The 6,844-nt window shown below is 35.9% G+C and overlaps 1 pseudogene; it reads right to left on the reverse strand.

The window, feature by feature from the left end:
• Positions 1 to 965: 965 nt before the first annotated feature.
• On the reverse strand, positions 966 to 2,448 carry LOC111534249 (annotated as a pseudogene).
• Positions 2,449 to 6,844: the final 4,396 nt, after the last annotated feature.

Genomic DNA, 6,844 nt, shown 5'->3' on the forward strand with positions numbered 1-6,844 from the left:
ATGCTTTTGTCCATTTTCATACCACTAATTCTCAACTTTTATCACAGGAAGAATACACAGGACCTTCAGCAATGCATACACATTAGTAAAATCTTGATTTAGTCAAGTGGAGAGTTTCATAAATGGTGGATGGAAGCTCTGTATTTTTCCCTCTGTCTTTCCATTTGATTCTTCAACAATGCAGTTTGGCTGAGGGCATATTGGGATGGGGTAAGTCATTTCTATACACGCCAGTATAGTGTACCTCTGATGTATAAAATTTGAGCTGACCTGTGACTGAGGGTACCAGAGATAAGCATTTACGAGCTTTGAGGTGCTGTTCTGAAAACCTACCTTTAAGTTCCTGAATAATGTGCTCCACTGTTGAACATGGGTTTTCTTTTTCCCTTTTTTTTGAGGTGGAGTCTCGCTCTGTCGCCCAGGCTGGAGTGCAGTGATGCGATCTCAGCTCACTGCAAGCTCCGCCTCCCGGGTGTACGTCATTCTCCTGCCTCGGCCTCCCAAGTAGCTGGGACTACAGGTGCCCGCCACCACGTGATTTTTTGTATTTTTAGTAGAGATGGGGTTTCACCATTCACAGGATGGTCTCAGTCTCCTGACCTTGTGATTCGCCTGCCTCGGCCTCCCAAAGTGATGGGATTACAGGAATGAGTCACTGCGCCTGGCCGAACATGGCTTTTCTTTATAAACTCTCATAGGGTAGTTGGAATTTCAGGTTACCATGCTGAATTCTGTGGAATTACTCAGGGAATTTCATTTGAATATCAAATTGGATAGTCATATTATGACTTCCTCAAACCAAAACTCATTATAAACTTCAATTTTTTTTCCATCACTTTACTGAGTGACTGCAGTATTGCAGTCAAGCTACAAGCTGCAGACAAGACCTCAGAGGTTTGCCCCTAGAGATTTTTCCAAAAGTCTCTTGTAAAAAAAAAAAAAAAAAAAAAAAAAAACAGGACATTTTAAAGAACAACAATGGTAACAATGAAATCAAAACCTGTTACTGTACTTCACGGTACAAATGCATTATTATTGCATCTAATATTTGTCACTATTTGTACCATGCAAACATAAAACAAGTGCTTTCTCAAGGCCCACTAAAATTTCAAAAGCATCCTGCCTTCCTGTCCATGGTGAATGGCAAATTTCCTTCAGTTCTTTATCCCTTTCTTCACTCTTCAGAAAAAGAAAAAAAATTACATTTCAAGTTCTAAAAGCAGTTGTGGTAATTGATTGATAGAAAAAAAAATGAACAAACTTCAATTGTTCCCAATGCAACAGAAACTCCCCATAACAGTCAGTGATTCTACCAACCACATATTTAAGGCATAAGGAGAAGAGAGATATCTCCTCTGTAGATATCTTGGGGATATTTTTGTAAAAGTCTAGAAGGAACTACTTTCATTTTAGAAGAAAATTCAGTGGACAGAATGGAAGCCTGCCCATAACAATACTCTATTTGTAGCCCCCACTTCTCAGTTGCCACAGTGTGGAATTTTACAGCCAAAATTTGTGCATAGCTTCCTAAGTTGGGAAGCCTACAAAATCCTCTTTCAGGTTATGAGATTCATGGACAAACCTCGCCAACACAGGTGATGCTCTTCCCCCACTATGTCTTCTATATTGACAGTGATAAGGGAAAGAAGAGTGAGTTTCTCACTTCCCTGAACATTTCTACCTGAATACAGCTCTCACAGATCTCTAGCATCTGTTTCTGATGGGTTTCTTAGCAGAACAGTACATTAACTACAGTTGTCTCAAAGTGCTTTCTCAGGACCTCTTCGCCAGAATTTATCAGCCACTCCAGCAGTTCTTAGAAGTTATCAGGAGCAAAGAGACCTGGGATTTCCCCAGCTTCATGTTTATACAGAGGTATGTTTTGCTTTCCTGTAAGAATACAAATTTCAAATCGAAATTTTAGGTATTCTTTGTTTTGCTTCTCTTCAAGGGTTAGAGGTAAAATGTCCTCATCTCCTTCTGCACTTGGGATTCTGAGCATTGCTGTTACTAGTTTCTTTATGTTATTTCCTTTTCCTGTTGAGAAGTTTGGTCATTTTTTTTTCCTGTTTCCATGTCCTGATTTCATCTTCACTCAATTCTTTTATTCATTTTCTGTGTCTACTATGTGGATTGTCTAAATGATTAGTAAGAGCACATCATGTGGATATTGCATTATCTCAAAGAACTGCCCTGTAAATACAAGGTCTACAGATCATAGAGTTCTCAAAGTGTTTGGCACATAATTGATAATGTTTATTTAGTTGATCAAGTGTTCTATCTTCTAAGTCTCTGCTCTGCTACAATTCTCTACCCACTCCTGGCATCTGGCCAGACCCCCAAGAACCTGAAGAAGGCCTGGTCAGACCCCTTGCTCTTCCCCTTGCAGTTGGGGGCAGTGCTGAAGTTCAACCTTGTCACTGCCTGCCTGCTGACCCAGACCCTCATCCCACATCCTCAGAGTAGCCTACAGGCCTGTTTGGCTGGAGAGAGAAGCCTAGCTGGTAACAAAGGGAGGGGCAGGCTACACATGCTTTTCTGCTTTTAAATTCCAGTCTTTATTCAGGTAGGATATGTTTTCTCTCTAAGCTCACTGTTTTGAAATCATCAGTACCACCAATAACAGGGCAAACACACTATAAGCACTGACAAATTGCTGACAAGAGGACTAAGAATTCTTCAGAACAGCAATTAATGATTACTAGTTGATCTCTATTTTGTATTTTCACATGGATTCAAATAAGTTTTCAGAAAAACTCATCATTATCCAAACCTCTCACTATCCCATATCTAAAGGGAACCAAATAGATTCAGATATTCAGATATCACAACATCCTTCACCATGTGAACACAACTATCCAAACAAGTTATATAAACCCAGGAACTGAGTAAATTCAAAGAACAAAAGTTACTTGTATTAAATAAGACCTAGTATAAGAAAGTGATATGTATGGCATAGATTAGGTAAAGAGTATAGACTTTATGGACATAAAGAAGATCAGTGGAAGATAGAGAACTAGGTAACAAAAGAAAAAGACATTACATTTCCCTAACTATAGGCAAGAAGAGAAAAGCATCATATAGGTGAAATGCAATTTCCAAGAGCCATTCCTCATTAATCTTCTTGAAAAGTCTATGATTTTTTTTCTCATATCATCTTATCAAGTATCTTTTCTGTATTGATTAAATATGGTTAAGAATATCCACTAGTTTCTTCGGCAGGTGCTTTAACAGCTTTATTCCTACTTACGTGCATTCTAGCCAGAGTTTGGATATATCACTGACCAAGAAAAATGAGTGGAGCTGCACAGATAAATTTGTGAAGCAAATTCTCTACAACATTTTCCTTCTCCTCTGCCCCCATCTGTAACTCTCCATTCCAAATGTAAGCAAATTTCTAAATCTCTTTGTTAAGCCGAGAAAGATTCAAATACATTTATACTTTGAAAAAACCCAAGTTTCCTCTGTGTTAACTCTGCTTGTTCTATTTGTTTGTATGTTAAGCTTTCATCTCTAATTGTGAAATGCAAAGTTGTCTTCTGTTTAAGGATATCTGGCTTCAGCCTGCCAAGCAGCAATTGCTGCAGGATGCCTGAGCAATCTTCTAGGAAGGATAATAGTTTGATTTTTCCTGTTCCCACTTCCCTCTCCAAATACTGGCATTTGCTTCCTTGGAGAATAGTAATCCTTGGCCTCTAGTTCACTTAAACTGCTAAATGAGGAAGGCTATATTCACAAACATGTTTCCGCCCTTAACCACTCTACCAGTACAAAAACAAGAGATAAAAAATCCGATATAGATCAATAATAATTTTACAAATTTGTTTTTTACTTCTTCGAAACCTGTCCTGGCTGTCATTACAAATGAATCTCTAATAGTGGAATTTCAAATGTTGTACTAAATAGCAGGAATGTAAGTTTGGGACCTAGACTCTTAGATAGTAAACGAAACCCAACAAAACCCTAGCTACGGTGTTTTAAACTTAAAATTTGTTTGTGGTCTGGTTATATATGAAAGTCAGCTATTTTTTTGTTGTTTGTATGTTTGTTTGGGGGGTCATTTTGGTTTTCATTTTTTGACTTTTAATTAATTTTTAATTGACAAAGATTGTATGTATGGTGTACAATGTGATGTTTTAAGAGAGAGATATATATAGTAAAATGGTTAAATCAAACTAATGAACATATCTATCCATTACTTTACATACTTACCATTTTTTTGTGGTGAGACCATTTAAATCTACTATCTTAGCAATTTTTAAGTATGCAATACATTGTTTTTAACTGTAATCACCATGTTTTACAATAGCTCTATTGAACTTTTTATTTTGTCTAACTGAAACTTTGTATCCTTTGAACATCTTCTCTATCCCACACTGCAGCCTCTAGTAACTACCATCATACATTCTACTTCTATAAATTTGACTTTTAAAAATTCCACATATAAATGAGATTATGCAGTACTTGTCTTTCTGTGCCTGGATTATTTCACTTAGCACAATTTCCTCTAGTTTTATCCATGTTATTTCAAATGATAGAATTTCATTCTTTTTTAAGACTGAATATTATTCAATCTTAAAAATTTTGTATATTTCCCACATTTTCCTAATCCATCCATTCATCCATGACATTTAGGTCTTTCTCATGCCTTAGCTACTGTGAACAATGCTGCAATGCAAGTGGGAGTGCAGATACCTCTTCAGCACAATGATTTCATTTCCTTTCTAGATACATCCAAAAGTGGAATTGCTGAGTCATATGATAGCTCTATTTTTAATTTTTTGAAGAACCTCCCCACTATTTTCCAATATGGCTATACTAATTCACATCCCCACCAACAATGTACAAGGGTTCCTTTTCTCTATATCCTCCTTAACACTTATCTCTTGTCTTTTTGATAATAGCCATCCTAACAGTATAAGGTAATATCTCATTATAGTTTTGATTTGCATTTATTTCCCTGATGACTAGTGATATTAACAATTTTTTCATATACTTGTTGGTCATTTGTATATCTTTATTTGAGAAATTCTTTTAGGTATTTTGCCAAATCCTAAAGGAAATCAAATAACCCAATTATTAATTGTAATTTATAATTGGGTTATTTGCATTCTTACTATTGAGTTGTTTGAGTTTCTTAAGTATTTTGAATATTTAACCCTTTTTCAGAGGTATGGATTGCAAATATTTTCTCACATTCAATAGGTTGTCTCTTCACTCTGTTATTTTCTTGTTGTGCAAAAGCTTTTACTTTGCTGTAATTCCATTTGTCTACTTTTGCTTTTGTTGCTTGTGCTTTTGAGGTCACAAAAAAAAAAAAAAAAAAAAAAAAAAAGAATCTTTGCCCAGGTCAATGTCAAGAAGCATTTATCCCATTTTCTCCTAGAAGTATTACAGTTTGAGGTCTTACATTTAAGTCTTTATTTTTAGTTGATTTTTATATCTAGTGAGAGATAAGGGTCTAGTTTATTTTGCATATGAATATCCAGTTGTTTCAACACCATTTGCTGAAGCAACTCTCCTTTCCCCAGTGTGTGTTCTTGGCAACTTTGTTGTAGATCAGTTGACCATAAATGCAAGGATTTATTTATGGGCTTTCTTTTCTGTTCTATTGGACTACATGCCTGTTTTGTACAGTACCATGCTGTTTTGATTACTATAGCTTTATTCTCTTTGCTCAAGATTGCATGGGCAATTCGCGGTCTTTAGTGGTTTCATATGAATTTTAAAATTATTTTTTTCTATTTCTATAAAAAAGTCCTTGGGATTTTGATAGAAATTGAGATGAATCTGTAGATCACTTTGGGTAGTATGGACAGTTTAGCAACATTAATTCTTCCAATCTCTGAACATGGAATATCTTTTCATTTATTTGTGTCTTCAATTTCTTTCATATATGTTTTCCAGTTTTCAGTGTACATACACATCTTTTATCTCTTTGGTTAAATTTATTCCTAAGTATTTTTTATATGCCATTGTAGGCTGGGAGTGGTGGCTCACGTCTGTAATCCCAGCACTTTGGGAGGCTGAGGTAGGTGGATCACGAGGTCAGGTGTTCGAGACCAACCTGGCCAACATAGTGAAACTCCATCTCTACTAAAAATACAAAAAAGTAGCCAGGCATGGTGGCGAGTGCCTACAATCCCAGCTACTTGGGAGGCTAAGGCAGGAGAATCCCATGAACCTGGTAGATGGAGGTTGCAGTGAGCTGAGATGGTGCCACTGCACTCAACCCTGGCGACAGAGTGTGAGACTCCAAATCGGACAAGAAAAAAAAAAAAAAAAAAAAAAAAACTATTGTAAATGTGATTTTTTAAAAAATTCCTAGTTCTAGATAATACGTCAGCTTTTATTTCCATCACTCACTATTTTCTGTTTTATTGGTTAATAGGATGTTTCTGGTTTTGTAGATCTTAATTTTTTCCATTGCCCCTACTCAACTAAATTTATTCAATTAAAATAATTTATCTTAAATCTCACCCATTCCTTGGATTTAAAAGGCCCCTAAACTGATCCATTCACATGGTACACTAGCCGTATCTCTACCTCCAAACATAAGGCTGAATCATGGTGGTTTTCCATTATGCTGTTGAGCTGTGTCTACGATGTGTTTAGAGAATTATGAGAAAATTTTCTTTTTTCAAGTCCTCCAAGTTATTAGTGAGAAAAAAAAGATGAGCTATTTCTTAAATTAAATATTTAATTGTTGCACAATTCTAGCAAATGGATTAGTCATACTCATGTATAGAATGCCTTTTTTAAAAAAAAAAGTATGACATTTTCTTTCTTCTTTCTTCTTTCTTCTTCTTCTTCTTCTTCTTCTTCTTCTTCTTCTTCTTCTTCT

Source organism: Piliocolobus tephrosceles, chromosome 5, assembly GCF_002776525.5.
Source record: "Piliocolobus tephrosceles isolate RC106 chromosome 5, ASM277652v3, whole genome shotgun sequence".
In the NCBI taxonomy this organism is placed as follows: domain Eukaryota; kingdom Metazoa; phylum Chordata; class Mammalia; order Primates; family Cercopithecidae; genus Piliocolobus; species Piliocolobus tephrosceles.